General features: G+C 43.9%; 1 protein-coding gene and 1 pseudogene across 6 annotated transcripts in view; both read left to right on the top strand.

The window, feature by feature from the left end:
* Caln1 (calneuron 1) overlaps window positions 1-17,875 on the top strand; it is a 491,219-nt gene that overhangs the window by 155,688 nt on the left and 317,656 nt on the right.
* On the top strand, window positions 8,848-9,327 carry LOC148002298 (small ribosomal subunit protein uS8 pseudogene; annotated as a pseudogene).

The raw sequence follows: 17,875 nt of genomic DNA, 5'->3' as shown, positions 1-17,875 counted from the left end.
AAAGAGTGACCAATCAGAGGAAGATTTGACAGAATAGGATATGCCCAGCTCTCAAAGAAGAGAGAGGAAAGGGAAGTTACTTAAGAAACAGTACAGGGAGAAGAGTACAGTGCAGAAATAAGGTGGAGTTCATGGAGAGCAGTACAGTAGAGTTGAGAGGGAGATTCGAGCAGAGAGAGAGGCAGTTTTATTGGGACAGTTTTACAGAGACAGGTTGAAGAGAGGACAAGCTAGACACAGGTGAAGACTGAATGAGCCAGAGAAAGAGAAGAAGCCAGAATATTAGAACGGATTGACAGAGTTAGTTATGAGATCAGGTAGAGCAATTCAGGAGAGGCTGAGAGAAGCCAGATTGAATCAGTTAGCTGGAAAGGAGTTTGAACCAGAACAACCAGCCAGCCAGAGTTTAGAGAGAACTTGAAAGGGTGAGCTTATTAAGCAGCAAGTCTCAGAGGCTGAAAACATTCTAGGCCTAGATAAGATTGCATGGAGGCTAAATGCTTCCAGGACTGGGCCTAAGTTAGCAGATAGAGGCCATAGCCTCCGAGACTACAAGTACTACAGGCGAACAAAAGTTACTTTTACAGGTTCTCCAATTGGATGAAACCTATAGTCACTAAGGAGTCCTCTAGTAGCTTGAAGAACACTGGACATCTATGGTGTGAACTACTTAAAGAATTTATCAAGACAAGTGCATCTGATGCTTCTGGCTTACTTCTTGTGAAGAACAAAGAATTTAGTGATTGTATAAAAAATGTTGATAACTTGTTGGGAGGTAACGATGCTGGCTCTTTAGCATCTTTGAACCAAGTGACGAAAGAAAAGAAATGAGCTTATCGGTAAAGGTAACCAGTTCTAGATGCACCAGAAACAATCCGATGGTCTCTTGGTGTGCCCTAGAAAGGACTCTTCTCCCCAGCACCCTTACAGCTCAAGTTGTAGCAAACCGAGTCCAAGTGCTCATTGGCTGAGTTACAATGCAAAGTTAATTCCCAGCCATGGAGAGAGTGTCAGGATCTGATGAATTGGGGTGCTATCTTGATTGGTGTTGGTTTTTGTCCCCTTAAAATAAATTATAGTTATATAGTTTATATCTGAGAGGAGGGACCTATGATTGAAAAAACTGTAGGCAGGGCCATGTACCATTTTTTTTAAGATAGTGATTGATGGGGGAGTGTCTGGCTTAACTGTGGGTATCTTGGGTGGTCCTGGGGGTGTTAAGAGCAATCCAATAAGCAGTGCTTCTTAGTAGTTACTGCTTCAACCTCTGTGTTCAGGTTCCTGCCTCGAGTTTCTATCCTCCCTTCCCTTAGTGAGGGAGTATGATCTGCAAGTTGTAAGATGAAACAAATACTTTCTTCCCCAAGTTGCTTTGGGTCATAGTGTTGGATCACAGCAATGGAAACCCTAAGACAGGTGGTGATGTGTGTGAGGAACCCAAAGAGGGTGAGGGCTTGAATTCTTAGATTCAGATGGGCTTATTCTGCCTGAGGAAGTGGTCTCCCCATCCTTGGCAGAAGATACATCCTCCTCCACACTCCCCTGGAGAGTTGCCCTTTATTGGCCTTGCCTGAGTGAATTAATTCTGCCCTATGGGTAGAGCATGGGGAAAATCTTTTTTTTTTTCTTTCTTTTTTTGGAGCTGGGGACCGAACCCAGGGCCTTGTGCTTTCTAGGCAAGCGCTCTACCACTGAGCTAAATCCCCAATCCCAGAAAATCTTTCCTAAAGGAGATGCCAGACACAACAATGCTGATCCCCTTCAGGGACCACCAACCATTGCCTCTAGAGCTATAACTAGACTGAAGGCTAAGTGGGCCCCTAGAGGTAGGAATTGTGGTCTAGAAGGAGCTGTGCTACACCCCTAAATAACTTGAGTTTCAAATTCATTTAGGCAGATATCTTGGGAGTATATCTGGGGGTGGGTTTTAAGGGTGTGGGGTAATGGTAGAGGGAACATAAATTCAGTCTGCACTAATCTATAGGGGCCTATTGAACAGACAGTCTAGGTTTAGTATTCACACACACACACACACACACACACACACACACACACACACACACACACACACAGTTAAAAAAGTACCGAGAATTATTTGAGTGGTTGACTTGTGTATTTGTGCAAGGATGGTCTACTGAGAGGGAGCTGGAGACGCCTGATATTCCTTAGCTTAGTGTTGATGGAGGGATTTCAGGGCTCAGGGAAATTGGAATGCTTGAGTGAATTCGCCTTTTAAAAATCTAATCCTCCACAATGGGATGACCCAGAAGACATGTCCTTCACTAATGCTGTGAGATGGGAAATGGGAGGGGCACCAGCACATCTGAGAGCACTGTCTTTCTGCACCAGACCTTAGGGTGGGAGCTACGGCTGCTCAATTGGACAAATTAAATATTATGGGTTTAATTGAACCCAGAGTAGCAGGGACCAGGTGGCAGCATTGAATGCCAAAGGAAAGGTGACCATAGTCCAGACAAAGCAATATCTGTAATGGCCTGACTAATCAGCACAGTATTCCTCAAAATGGCATAGGTAAGAAGTCTACTCAGTTTCTGTTTGATCAGGATTAAAAAACAAAACAAAACAAAAAACCCTCTACAAAACAAAACAAAACAAAAAACCCTCTACAAAACAAAACAAAACAAAAAACCCTCTACAAAACAAAACAAAACAAAGACAAGTGAAAGAAAGGCTATATTGGATCATTGTATCAGGGAATCATGACCCATCAGTTTCTAGATTTATAATCACAGATCCAGAAACCCTTGACTGAAGGAAGGCCATGACCCCCTGAGGGAGTACCATGTTGTAACACTGGGGAGCTTTACTGTTAGCCTTTTCCCATTCTTCTCCCACAGGGAGGGACCTATGACCTTTTACTAGGGTAACTGGACACTGAGGAAACAGAGTAGTCAGAATTTCCTGTTAGATACTAGCTCCAAATACTAGGAGACTTCCCATAGCATTACGCCCTTCTGCTTAAAGTAAGGGCTTAGGAGTTTTGGCTAAAGTCAGACTCACAGTGGATTCCCAAACTCATCGGGTGTTTTATTCCCCCCAAGTCCCCCAATGTATAATTGGGGTAGATATACATAGACCTTGGTACAAATCTTATTTTGATTCTCTGACCTGTGGGCCGAGGGCTATTATCATTGGAAAGGCCTAACAGAAGTCAGTAGAATTGCTTCTACCACTGAACCATTACCAGGACTTGAAAGATGCAGGCAGGGGTGATGTTCCCAACCCATCTCACTTTAACTGTCCCATTTTGCCTGCCCAGAGAACAGACCGATCACGGACAATGATGGCTGACTATTCCAAACTTGACCAAGTAGTGACTGATTTTGGCTAATGTACCAGATGTGGTGTCTTTACATGAGCACAGTAACACAGCTCTTGGGACATGGTACATGGATAACAATGCACAGAATGCTTTTGTCTTGGCGCCTGTCCTTAGAACCACTAGAAGCTGTTTGCCTTCAGCTGTCAAGGCCAGCACTACACCTTTATGGCTCTACCTCAATGGTATATTCTGCTGCCCTGGATCATAACTCAGTTTGACAGTATACTATATTGACGATGTTATGTTTGACAGACCAAATGAACGTGATGTAGCAATCACTTTGGTCTTGACAAAGCACACAACACACTAGAAGATGAGAAACAAACCCAATAGAATTTTATTTCAGTGAAAGTTCCAGGAGTCTCGTGATGCAGGGTACCTGGGAGGGTCCATCTGAGGTGAAGCATAGGTTGCTTGTGCATGGCCACTTCTGTTACCAAGAATTAAGCACAATGCTGAGTGGGGCTGCTTGGATTTTGGAGGCAGCATGTTCTTGGGTGTATCACTTTGGCCCATATACTTTGACTTGGAAAGCTGCTATATGGGTGTAAAAAAGACCTGAAACAGGAGAATGTTGTTAATTTCTGGAGACCCGCCAACTATATAAATAAGCACATGGAGACTCTTGTATATTTTAAAAGCTTAGACCTTTAACTTTGGGATACTTCCCAGTTTTCCTATAACCCAACTAATTCTGCCTAAGTCCTGCCCCCTGTCTATCTCTCTGCTTGTCTACTACCAAATTGAATCTCCCTGAGTAAGTTTGGACAGCTGATAAGACAAGAACCAGGCTCAGATATTTGAGTACTTGGTTCCCATTTGGTGGAACTGTTTGGAAAGGATTAGGAGGTGTGGCCTTACTGGAGGATGTGTGTCACTATGGATGGGCTTTGAGATTTCAAAAGTTCATGCCATTCCCAGTTCTCTTTGCCTTGTGATTGCATCTGAAGATGTGAGCTCTTGGCTACTGCTTCAGCACCATGCCTACTACCATGCTTCCTGCCGTGAAGATCATGGACTCTAACCCTCTGAGACTGGAAGCCCCAAATAAATGCTTTCTTTCACAAGACACTTTGGTTATGATGACTTACCACAGGGATAGAAAAGTAGCTGAGACATGCAATGGTGCAGTGTGTGTGTGTGTGTGTGTGTGTGTGTATGTGTGTGTGTGTGTGTATAAAATACGTGTAGGTCCACTGTTGACATCAGTAGTTCTTTCCTGATTCTTCTTCCACCTTTTTCATTAAGGCAAAGTCTCACAATTAAATCCAGAGCTTACTGATGCGGGTGTCTAACTAGCTCATATGCTTTAGGAACTCCCTGACCATCTGTCATTTATGTGAGGTCAAGAGATCCAAACTCCATTTTTTCCCCATCTGCACAGCAAATAACTCTACCCATGAATAATCATATTCTTAAAGAGATTCAGATAAAAGAGTACTAATACTCATTTCTTTGGGCGTGGATGTGTGATGTCCTCACAGGCTTATTATGTGTTTGAACACTTGGTCTCTGGCTGCTGGTGGTGGTATTTGGGAGAGTGAGATGTAGAACTTTTAGGAGATGGGGCCTCCTTGGCAGAACTAATTACTAGAAACAATGTGCCTTATGATGCTTTGGAGGTTGGCATAACTATTACCAAGTAAGTTAGCCCTTACTTTGCTTTCTTTGAAAAAATATTGTGAGGGGGCTGGAGAGATGGCTCAGTGGTTGAGAGCACTGACTGCTCTTCCTGAGGTCCTGAGTTCAAATCCCAGCAACCACATGGTGGCTCACAACCATCTGAAGTGAGGTCCAATGCCCTCTTCTGGTGTGTCTGAAGACATCAACAGTGTACTCACATACATGAAATAAATAAATCTTTAAAAAATATTGTGTGTGTGTGTGTGTGTGTGTGTGTGTGTGTGTGTGCATAAGTGTATGTGTATATATGTGTGTGCCTGCGTTTGTTTGTGGACCATGTTTGTTTGGAGTGCTCATGGGGACCCAAAGGTGTTGGATCTCCTGGAGCTAGAGTTGCAGATGGCTGTGAGCTAAGTGATATGGATGTTGGATGCAAAACCCTGGTCCTCTGCAAGTGCAGCACGTGTTCTTAGCTGATGAGCCATCTCTCCAGTCCCTTTCCCTCTTTTAATCTCAGGATCATTCTGGCTTGGAGAGGTCAAGAAAGAAAGGTACTTTTTACTTCTTTCTTTCTTGGTGTTTTTTTTATTTGTTTTGTTTTGTTTTGTTTTTTTCAGGGAGGCAGGGAGGCAGGGAGGCAGAGAGGCAGGGAGGCAGGGAGGGAGGGAGGCAGGGAGGCAGGGAGGCAGGGAGGCAGAGAGGCAGGGAGGCAGGGTCTCGCTCTGTAGTTCATGCTGTCCTGGAACTCACTATGTGGTCTGGGCTGTCCTCAAACTCATGGTAATCTTTTGCCTCAGCCTTCAGAGTGTTGTGATTGGAGGCCAGAGCTACCATATCTGACAGGGATGTCTGTCTTTCTTTCAAGTATAGAGGTGATAAAAAACTGCTATCTCTTATGGTACTAATAATGTCCCAACGAGTGTTACGGTCTTGAGATTTACCCATCTCTCCAGTCCATTTGTCTTTAAGGAACATTTATTTAAGGAGGTAAGACACCAGGGCAAGCGCTAATGGCCCCAGGTTGATATGAGGTGCAGACCACTGCTCTGAGCTCATAAACAGATTCCCTGTCTGTTCAACTCCAAGGCTGTCTCGGGTAGAGTTTCCTTCTGAGCCTTTGATAATAGCTTTTGATTATAATGTTTTTGGGGGCACAAAAGTGTTGCTTGCTCACAGGGAAACACATTTGTCTTCATCGAGGTGGTGATTCAATGTGTGTGCTGAGACAGGCACAGTCACTTGGGAGGCTGATGTGTGGGGACAGTGGCTGATAGATCCAGAGTGAAACTGCATACATCACGTCATTCCTTCCTGGCCTTAACAAATTACCAGTCAGAAACAAATCAAGTGCAACCACCGTGTGCTCTGCATCCTTTCCCAGTTTGATCCAAATTCTAAGCAAGTAAACGCGCGCGCGCACACACACACACACACACACACACACACACACACACACCATCGAGGACATTTGCAGAGCATAAAGGAGGCATGTGTAAAGTTGCCCATGCCCAGAAACAAATGCTGTAAGAAAAATGGCATAGCAAACTTTTGGAACGTTCAGGCATATAGGGTAATGAAGACAGCATGCCATCAAGGGAGGTCCTGAATGTTCTGGAAAGGCATAAGTTGAATTTTCTGCTAGGCAGTGCTGCATAGTCATCAGAACCACAAAGGAGAGCCAAGATGGAGAATATCCCATCTTAATACAATGCAGATTGTTGCTGGTTGTAGCAAACACACACAACCTTTGGTTTCATCCTCAGGAACACTATCTGCCCCTACTTTGAGATGGGGTCTATCTCAGGCTTGGAGCTCTTCAAGTAGGCTGTCTGGAGTCAAACTCAGGGCCTCATGCTGGCCTTGCCAATGGGCCACATCCTCAGCTACTGAATTGAATTTTGATGCAGATTAAAAGGTTGCATCCGCTCTGCAGGTTTCCATTACACCCTGAAGTATCTGAGCACTCTGACTAGCTAGTAAAAGTCAGAGTGACCATTGGCTCAAGATCCTGGCTCTAAGAACCAACCCAAGGGAGGAGTGTAAAGAGAGCAGGAGGAATGGTCATACAGTCTCAGAAAAAAGGAGCTGTGTTCCCACTTCTCCCTGGCCTCAGGGGGTCTGTGAATCTAAGTTTCAACTTGTAATGATGAGTCAAAACTAATTACTTCATTAGCGTGTGTGTGTGTGTGTGTGTGTGTGTGTGTGTGTGTGTGTGGTGGAGGTACGTACATGTAAGTATGGCTTGTGTACTTGTCGGGAGGCCAGAGAAAGCATTGGGTATCCCATCACTCTTGGCCTTATTTCTTTGAGGCAAGGTGTCTCAATGGAGTTGGAGTTTCTGTTTTCTGGCTATCTAGGAAGCTGGTAGACCCCAATGGTCTTCCCTTCTGCACCATCCTCAGTGCTGGGCTTACAAGTGTGCACATGACCATGCTTGGCTGGCCCTGTGGACACTGGGATCTGAACGCCCACCCATTCTTATGCAGCGAGTGGGCTTTACCACCTGGCTGTGTCTCCAGCCCCTTCACTGGGATTTTGAAAATGAAGAAAACAATCAATGATGTCTGTATTAGGTACTTTTTTTCATTGCTGCAACAAAATGGCTGTGTGTGTGTGTGTGTGTGTGTGTGTGTGTGTGTGTGTGTGTGTAACAGTTTAAGGAGAGTGGATTTATTCTGGTTCATCCTTTAAGCATACAGTCCATCATGGCGAGGAAGGCATGGCAGCATGACCATGAGGCTGCTCACATTGCACCCGCAGTCAGGAAGCAGAGAGAGATGAATGCTGGTGCTCTCAGCTCACTGTCTCCTTTTCATGCTTTCCAGGACCCCAACCTGAAGTTGATGTGAGTCATTCTACCTCAATTATCCTAATCAAGAAAACACCTTACAGGCATTCCTGGGTGGCTAACTTAATTTAAATAACCCCTCACAGCCATGCCCAGAGGCTTGTTCCCCTGAGTGATTTTATGTCCTGTCAAGTCTACAATCAGTATTAATCATCCCAGTATAATCCATCCAATCATCCGGACACACATCCAGCAAATATGTATTTAATGATGACACTGTTCTCACTTTCTAATATAAGGAAGAAGGCAGAAGAATTCCCACACCTGATATGGCTCAAAGACCCTGGTAGTGGGATGTGCTGTATGTGCTAATAAGATGGTTATTCATTTGCAGAATAATGGATGGAATAGGCAAGTATTGTGTTCAGTGAAATAAGTCAGACTCAGACATATCTCATGTTTTTGCCCATCTGCGGGGTCTAGATTTAAAAATATATGACATCAAAGTAGAGCGGACACCACTTGGGGAAAGCAAGGGGACCACGAAGGAGGTGTAATAGTCAACTTTGTCAACTTACTGAAACCTAGAATCACCTGGGAAGAGAGTCTCTGCTACACTGGCTTGGCCAGTGGACACCTCTGTAAGGGATTGTCTTGACTGTTTATGTGGGAAGACCCAACCTCCTATGGTGGGCGGTGCCATTCCCTAGTCAGGAGGTGCGCGAATTGTGAAATAATGGAGACGTCAAGCTGAGAACAAGTAAGTCAGAAAATGCACATGCATGCACCCGTTCCTCACTGCTCTTTGACTGTGAATGTCTGCAACCAGCCCTCTCGAGCGCCTGCCTTGGCTCCACTAATATGATGAACTGTTACCTGGAGCTGCAAGCAGGAATAGACTCCTTTCTCCCCTAATTTGCTTTCTGTCAGGGTCTTTTATCAAAGCAATAGAAACAAAACTGGAACAGGAGGGGAGGAAAAACAGAGTGTAAAAAAGGGAGGGCGAATGTGAACAAAATACATAATATACTCGAATGAAAATGTCATAATAAAATCTAATATATAGATTTTTTGCCATCTTCTTGCTGTCACCATGGTGTGAAGGAAGGTTCTGGAAGACGCTCTCAAGAGCATCAACAACACTGAGGAGAGAGGCAAACGCCAGGTCCTCATCAGGCCGTGTTCCAAAGTCATCGTTCGGTTCTTAACTGTGAGGACGAAGCATGGGTACATTGGTGATTTCAAGTTCATTGATGATTACGGAGCTGGGAAGATCGTTGTGAACATCACAGGAAGGCTGAACAAGAGTAGAGTTATAAGCCCTAGATTTGATGTTCAACTCAAAGACCTGGAGAAATGGCAGAACAATCTGCTCCCATCACAGCAGTTTGGCTTCATTGTGCTGACAACCTCAGCTGGCATCATGGACCATGATGAGGCAAGACGAAAACATACAGGAGGGAAGATCCTGGGATTCTTTTTATTAAAGTGTAAAGCATAAATCAAAAGCCTCTGTGGACTGTGAAAAAAATCACAGTGTGTGTGTGTGTGTGTGTGTGTGTGTGTGTGTGTGTGTGTGTGTGTATGTATGTATGTATGTATGTATGTATGTATGTATGATGTATATAAAACAATTTAGAGCCAAAGACTGGTTAGCTCAGCTGGTTGAGTGTTTGCCTGGCAAACAGAAGCCCTGGGTTCTAGCAGCTATAATCTGAGTGGATGAGGAGAAATGGGTGGACCAGAAAGTAAGGTTGAAGCTGGGCCTAGGGCCATGGGCTTTGTCCCAGTTACTCAAGTTGGATGAGGCAGGAGGAATAAAAGTTCAACTCTGCCTGTGTTTCAAAGTGAGTTCATGACCGACCAGTCTGGGAAAAATAAGTAAAAAGAAGACTGGAGATGTAGTTCAATGGCAGAGCACTTGTCTATTCAGCAAGGGGCTTGGGGCGTGGCCCAGTGGTAGAATGCTTGCCTAGACTCCCCCAGTATGGGGTTGGGGGTGTGGCCCAGTGGTAGAACACTTGATTTGCCATATTCTATACCAAAAAATAAAGGAAAGCTAAACTTGGCAACTCAGGGTACAAGGTGATGAGGTTTAGACTTTAGTGCAGGCTTTGGGGGGGATGTTTGAAGCTTTTCTGAGCTCAGAATACAGCCTGCACTCCAAACCATTTTGTTTGGTCCTAGTGACGTCAGTGGTATGAGCAAGATAAGCTATGGGTGAGCAGAGGGACCTTGGCAAACAGTCAAGGCTCAAGACAGACCAGTCCTGTCTAGATTGCCATTGGGTGAAAAGTGTGTGCATGTAAGTCTGATGATCTTAGTTCAAGCCCTGGGAGAGACCTCTGTTGTCCTCTGATCTCTACATATAACGTTCTGTGCCTGCACTCACATACGTCCACCATACATACATTCACACCATAATGATACATTCTTTTTCAAAAGTCAACCCTTTGTTCTCAGAGAAGACAGAAAATGGTAGCCCCAAAGATGTACCTGTATGACTTATCCTCTGGGTCCCATTGTTCCTTGAATTGCTATCTTCTGATTCTCATGGCTGCCCAATTAAGTCCTGGCCATCTGTACTGGCTGGTTTTGTGTGTCAACTGGACACAAACTAGATTTATCAGGAAGGGAGGAGGAAATGACTCCATGAGATCCAGCTGTAAGGCATTTTCCCAACTAATGATCAACGGGGGAGGGCTAGGCGGTTCTGGGTGGTGTCATCCCTGGGCTGGTGGTGCCAGTAAGCAGCACCCACTCCATGGTCTCTGCATCAGCTTCTGTTCTGACTTCCTCCAACGATGAAGTAGATCTGGTGATGTCGACTGCTGAACAAACCTTTCCTCCACAACTTGCTTTTTGGTCATGGTGGTTTTTTATTTTTTTGTTGTTGTTGTTTTTTTGTTTTTGTTTTTGTTTTTTTCCGAACCAATAGAAATTCTAAGACACTGTCTTTATTTTCACTGTATAAGAACCTAACAGAGTTTAAGTCCCTGTCCCGAGGTTGCTTTTTTTTTTTTCCTTAGTGGAATAGAGTTACAGGAGGGCATCAGGGATGCTGAAGCTGTCAGATTGTGCGTGGACACACTGGCATTGAAGGAAAGACCTTGGGTTTTCCTTGTTTGCAGAAGCCCTGTTTTACTGACATTGGGGATGGGTCTCAGGGAAACATTACTGTTGAGTTAGCTTTACCTCCTCTGCCCAGCTTGTGACTTTCCCAGACTTTTGACTTCCTTGAGCCCAGATCTCCCACTCTCCTCTTCTCTTCTCTTCCTCCTTTCTTTCTTTCCTTCCCTTGATTTCTGTCCCAGTTTGCTTTTCTGTTGCTGTGATAGATTGCCATGACCAAAAGCAACCAGAGGAGGGAAAGATTTATGTGGCTTCATATCCTGACCACAGCCCGTCATTGAGGGACGGGAGGTCAGGAACTGAAGCAGAAGCACAGGCCATGGAGGAGCATTACTGACTGGCGCTGACTGTGCCCTCCCACACAAATCATTAATCTAAAAAAAAAAGTCCCCCAGGCATCCTCCCAAGCTAGTCTGATGCAGGCAGTTTTTTATTTGAGATTCCCCTTTTCTAGGTGACTCTGGTGACAAGATGACAAAAACTCACTGCCACCTTTTCCTTCATTCCCTTCTCTTTCCTTCCTTTATTCTTCTCTTCCCTCCCATTCCTCCTCCCTCCTTCCCTCCCTCCATCCACTGGGATTGAACCTTGTACATGCTAGGCAAGTCCTCCACTGCAAAAGCCACTTCCAGCTTCTGAAACAGAGTCCCCACTCAGTAGCTCAGGCTGTCCTCGAACTCATGACCCTCCTACCTCAGCCTCCCAAGTACTGGAACTACAGGCATGTGTTACACGGCTGGCGAAGCCCTGATTTCTTTATCTGGCAAAGGACGTTGGCACTGTTTGTCTGGCCTCTCTTCTGTGGTATGATGGCTTCAAGACCTGGGCTCAGGCTGGTGTCTGCTCATTTGCCCAGGAAGTCAGAGTTACCGAGGCTCTGGGCTAGAGATTAGGCAGGGTATTGGTCTTATACCAGCAGTGTTAGAGAACCAGGTAGGGGAGCCCCAGGCTGGGCCTCACTGCAGGCCAAGTGATCCATGTGCACGTCTCTGTGTGATCCAGTCATTTGGAACTGTATACTCTCTGTTCTGGAACATAGGCCCCTATGGTTAGCCAGTATCCCTTTAAGGAAGAAATTTGTGACCCACTCCACTTATGTGATTTCTCACTATTTTGTCTAGCCTTCCCTTGATTTAAAAGACATTGTATATATCTTTCTGTTATATCTCGAGACATTCTAACCTTAAACATATAAACATATCCTTCCAGAAACGTGCCCTACAGCAACGAAGTTTAGCCTACTGTGGACTATCCTGAGTCTCGGTGATTGGGATTTTATTTTTATTTTTATGAGGGGTGTGTGTATCCATAGAGGCCAGAAGGGTACTGGGTCCCCTGGAACAAGAGTTACAAGAGGGCATGGGACACCTCATATAGATGCCCCTAAGCACAAAGGTCTCATTTTTTGGGTCCTCTCAGGTTGAGTGCTCTTAACAGCACTAGCATCTCTCTATTTTTGCTGCCCTCATTGGGGCCTTTAATGCCATTCCATTTTTAACCACTCTGTTATGATTATAAATTGAATTATAATCTGAAATGTCTCCCATGAGCTTATGTTTTGAATAATTATCTTCAGTTCGTGGCACAGTTTTGGGACACCATGGAACCTGTAAGTGCTTAGCTGGAGGAAGTGGGTCCTTGTAGGGGGAGCATCTCGTTGCTGCGATGAAATACCTGCAATGACCAATTGAAAAAGGAGGAAGCTTTGACTCAGGTCCATCGTTACTTGGCATCTTCGTTTTAGGGCGTAGGGTGAGGAAGAAGATCGGGGAGAAGCCTGTGGTAAAGAAAGCCACTTCACCTCAAGGGGGCTGGGAAACAGAAACCGCAGTGTGTGTGTGTGTGTGTGTGTGTGTGTGTGTGTGTGTGTGTGTGTGTGTGTTCATCATCTGTCTGCAGGTGCACTCAGAGACCAGGGGAGCGTCAGATTCTCTAGAGCTGGAAGTACAAACAACTGTGAACCACTTGACACAGGTGCTGGGGACTGAACTGAAGTCTGTTCCTCTGCAAGAAGAGTGGTTTTCGTCCTTAACCACTGAGCCATCTCTTCAATCCCATCAACTTTTTCATACCTCACATCATCATCATCATCATCACCACTATTGTTAGTATTTGTAGAACCATGGCAGTATTCTCATCTCTGCCATTTCAAACATTAAAATGTGTCCTGTGAGATGGGTACTGAACCTGCTTTGTGGAAGGAAAAAAAACCCTAATGATGCTTTTTAGCTTTTAAAAATTATTCCAAATGAAAGCAAAGCACCAACACCTGCGAGGGACAAATCTGAGAGATGCCCCATTTGTGCCCATCACAGATTGTTTTCGGTTCTCGTTTCCTTCCTGTTGCTAGGACAAATGGCACACGACCCAAAGCGACTCATGGGAGGAAAGGATTGATTTCAACTTACAGGTCACAGTTCATCTCTGAGGAAAATTATGGTGAAGCTCAAGCAAGAACTGGAAGGCTGGGCTCCTTGAAACATTTCCTCTAATCAAGGGATTCACAGCCAATGGGGCACAGTAGAAAGCATTAAGGAATTTGCTTCCTGGTTCACTCTCTGGCTGATGCTTAGTTAACTCAGGTCAGACTACTTAGGGAATGATGCCGCTTACAGTGGACTAGGTCCTCTTACATGGATTAACAGTCAGGACAATCCTATACAGATATGCACACATTTCTACCTGATCTGGGTAATCCCTCAGTTGAGGCTGCCTTCTCAGGTGCCTTTATGAGGTGTCAAGTTGACGGTTAAGGCTAGCTAGGACACTAGTTTTTTAGTAGTGTTTATCTAGTTATGCAAGACTAGTAACTTGCAATAAAGTAACTTAATTGAATCTCAAGGCAAAGTGTTAAACTAAAATATTCCAATTCAGCAAAAATGAAGGAAGAATCAGCTTTGTCAGGGAGAGCTTTACATGCTAGGCAGAAGTTGGAGGCACTAAAAATTGTTCGGCTCTGGGGTTGGGGATTTAGCTCAGTGGTAGAGCGCTTGCCTAGGAAGCGCAAGGCCCTGGGTTCGGTCCCCAGCTCCAAAAAAAAGAACCAAAAAAAAAAAAATTGTTCGGCTCTACTCTGGTAGCTGAAGAGAAGAATGGTAGACATGATGAAGTACTGTCCATGCATAAGTGTATATGTATGAGATCAGAGGAAAGTAAAACCATGCCCTCCATAGGGGTTGGCAGCAGATCCACAAGGAATGATCTAGACAGTTTGATGATTAAGCAATGACTTAAGGACTAGATGTTCAGTATAAATAGGCACAGCCTGGGCCCTATAAGAACACATATCAACAATATCATGTAGCACGTGGCTTCAACTACCCCACTTTTAGCTCTGGGGGACCATGCAACCAGCCCTGCCCAGGTTCCCTCAGAGGAAAGCTACCCTCACACATTAAATTATTTCTATATGCTTTTTAGCTCAATGGTTGGACACTTCTAAGCCTCTCGTGGCGAATGTGCCCTTATCTTTTTTTTTTTTTTTTTTTGGGATTACCATGAATCTATATATATATATATTTTTTTTTATTAACTTGAGTATTTCTTATATACATTTCGAATGTTATTCCCTTTCCCGGTTTCCGGGCAAACATCCCCCTCCCCCCTCCCCTTCCTTATGGGTGCTCCCCTCCCAACCCTCCCCCCATTGCCGCCCTCCCCCCATAGTCTAGTTCACTGGGGGTTCAGTCTTAGCAGGACCCAGGGCTTCCCCTTCCACTGGTGCTCTTACTAGGATATTCATTGCTACCTATGGGGACAGAGTCCAGGGTCAGTCCATGTATAGTCTTTAGGTAGTGGCTTAGTCCCTGGAAGCTCTGGTTGCTTGGCATTGTTGTACTTTTGGGGTCTCGAGCCCCTTCAAGCTCTTCCAGTTCTTTCTCTGATTCCTTCAATAGGGGACCTATTCTCAGTTCAGTGGTTTGCTGCTGGCATACGCCTCTATATTTGCTGTATTCTGGCTGTGTCTCTCAGGAGCGATCTACATCCGGCTCCTGTCGGTCTGCACTCCTTTGCTTCATCCATCTTGTCTAATTGGGTGGCTGTATATGTATGGGCCACATGTGGGGCAGGCTCTGAATGGGTGTTCCTTCAGTCTCTGTTTTAATCTTTGCCTCTCCCTTCCCTGCCAAGGGTATTCTTTTTCCTCATTTAAAGAAGGAGTGAAGCATTCACATTTTGATCATCCGTCTTGAGTTTCGTTTGTTCTAGGGATCTAGGGTAATTCAAGCATTTGGGCTAATAGCCACTTATCAATGAGTGCATACCATGTATGTCTTTCTGTGATTGGGTTAGCTCACTCAGGATGATATTTTCCAGTTCCAACCATTTGCCTACGAATTTCATAAACTCGTTGTTTTTGATAGCTGAGTAATATTCCATTGTGTAGATGTACCACATTTTCTGTATCCATTCCTCTGTTGAAGGGCATCTGGGTTCTTTCCATTTTCTGGCTATTATAAATAAGGCTGCGATGAACATAGTGGAGCACGTGTCTCTTTTATATGTTGAGGCATCTTTTGGGTATATGCCCAAGAGAGGTATAGCTGGATCCTCAGGCAGTTCAATGTCCAATTTTCTGAGGAACCTCCAGACTGATTTCCAGAATGGTTTTACCAGTCTGCAATCCCACCAACAATGGAGGAGTGTTCCTCTTTCTCCACATCCTCGCCAGCATCTGCTGTCACCTGAGTTTTTGATCTTAGCCAATCGCACTGGTGTGAGGTGAAATCTCAGGGTTGTTTTGATTTGCATTTCCCTTATGACTAAAGATGTTGAACATTTCTTTAGGTGTTTCTCAGCCATTCGGCATTCCTCAGCTGTGAATTCTTTGTTTAGCTCTGAACCCCATTTTTTAATAGGGTTATTTGTTTCCCTGCGGTCTAACTTCTTGAGTTCTTTGTATATTTTGGATATAAGGCCTCTATCTGTTGTAGGATTGGTAAAGATCTTTTCCCAATCTGTTGGTTGCCGTTTTGTCCTAACCACAGTGTCCTTTGCCTTACAGAAGCTTTGCAGTTTTATGAGATCCCATTTGTCGATTCTTGATCTTAGAGCATAAGCCATTGGTGTTTTGTTCAGGAAATTTTTTCCAGTGCCCATGTGTTCCAGATGCTTCCCTAGTTTTTCTTCTATTAGTTTGAGTGTGTCTGGTTTGATGTGGAGGTCCTTGATCCACTTGGACTTAAGCTTTGTACAGGGTGATAAGCATGGATCGATCTGCATTCTTCTACATGTTGCCCTCCAGTTGAACCAGCACCATTTGCTGAAAATGCTATCTTTTTTCCATTGGATGGTTTTGGCTCCTTTGTCAAAAATCAAGTGACCATAGGTGTGTGGGTTCATTTCTGGGTCTTCAATTCTATTCCATTGGTCTATCTGTCTGTCTCTGTACCAATACCATGCAGTTTTTATCACTATTGCTCTGTAATACTGCTTGAGTTCAGGGATAGTGATTCCCCCTGAAGTTCTTTTATTGTTGAGGATAGCTTTAGCTATCCTGGGTTTTTTGTTATTCCAGATGAATTTGCAAATTGTTCTGTCTAACTCTTTGAAGAATTGGATTGGTATTTTGATGGGGATTGCATTGAATCTGTAGATTGCTTTTGGTAAAATGGCCATTTTTACTATATTAATCCTGCCAATCCATGAGCATGGGAGATCTTTCCATCTTCTGAGGTCTTCTTCAATTTCTTTCCTCAGTGTCTTGAAGTTCTTATTGTACAGATCTTTTACTTGCTTGGTTAAAGTCACACCGAGGTACTTTATATTATTTGGGTCTATTATGAAGGGTGTCGTTTCCCTAATTTCTTTCTCGGCTTGTTTCTCTTTTGTATAGAGGAAGGCAACTGATTTATTTGAGTTAATTTTATACCCAGCCACTTTGCTGAAGTTGTTTATCAGCTTTAGTAGTTCTCTGGTGGAACTTTTGGGATCACTTAAATATACTATCATGTCATCTGCAAATAGTGATATTTTGACCTCTTCTTTTCCGATCTGTATCCCTTTGATCTCCTTTTGTTGTCTGATTGCTCTGGCTAGAACTTCAAGAACTATATTGAATAAGTAGGGAGAGAGTGGGCAGCCTTGTCTAGTACCTGATTTTAGTGGGATTGCTTCAAGTTTCTCTCCATTTAGTTTAATGTTAGCAACTGGTTTGCTGTATATGGCTTTTACTATGTTTAGGTATGGGCCTTGAATTCCTATTCTTTCCAGGACTTTTATCATGAAGGGGTGTTGAATTTTGTCAAATGCTTTCTCAGCATCTAATGAAATGATCATGTGGTTCTGTTCTTTCAGTTTGTTTATATGATGGATCACGTTGATGGTTTTCCGTATATTAAACCATCCCTGCATGCCTGGGATGAAGCCTACTTGATCATGGTGGATGATTGTTTTGATGTGCTCTTGAATTCGGTTTGCCAGAATTTTATTGAGTATTTTTGCGTCGATATTCATAAGGGAAATTGGTCTGAAGTTCTCTTTCTTTGTTGTGTCTTTGTGTGGTTTAGGTATAAGAGTAATTGTGGCTTCGTAGAAGGAATTCGGTAGGGCTCCATCTGTTTCAATTTTGTGGAATAGTTTGGATAATATTGGTATGAGGTCTTCTATGAAGGTTTGATAGAATTCTGCACTAAACCCGTCTGGACCTGGGCTCTTTTTGGTTGGGAGACCTTTAATGACTGCTTCTATTTCCTTAGGAGTTATGGGGTTGTTTAACTGGTTTATCTGTTCCTGATTTAACCTCGATACCTGGTATCTGTCTAGGAAATTGTCCATTTCCTGAAGATTTTCAAATTTTGTTGAATATAGGTTTTTATAGTAAGATCTGATGATTTTTTGAATTTCCTCCGAATCTGTAGTTATGTCTTCCTTTTCATTTCTGATTTTGTTAATTTGGACACACTCTCTGTGTCCTCTCGTTAGTCTGGCTAAGGGTTTATCTATCTTGTTGATTTTCTCAAAGAACCAACTTTTGGTTCTGTTGATTC

Source organism: Rattus norvegicus, chromosome 12, assembly GCF_021556685.1.
Source record: "Rattus norvegicus strain SHRSP/BbbUtx chromosome 12, alternate assembly SHRSP_T2T, whole genome shotgun sequence".
Lineage (NCBI taxonomy): Eukaryota > Metazoa > Chordata > Mammalia > Rodentia > Muridae > Rattus > Rattus norvegicus.
The sequence above is the reverse complement of the archived record's forward strand: the minus strand, read 5'-3'. Positions and strand labels throughout refer to the sequence as shown.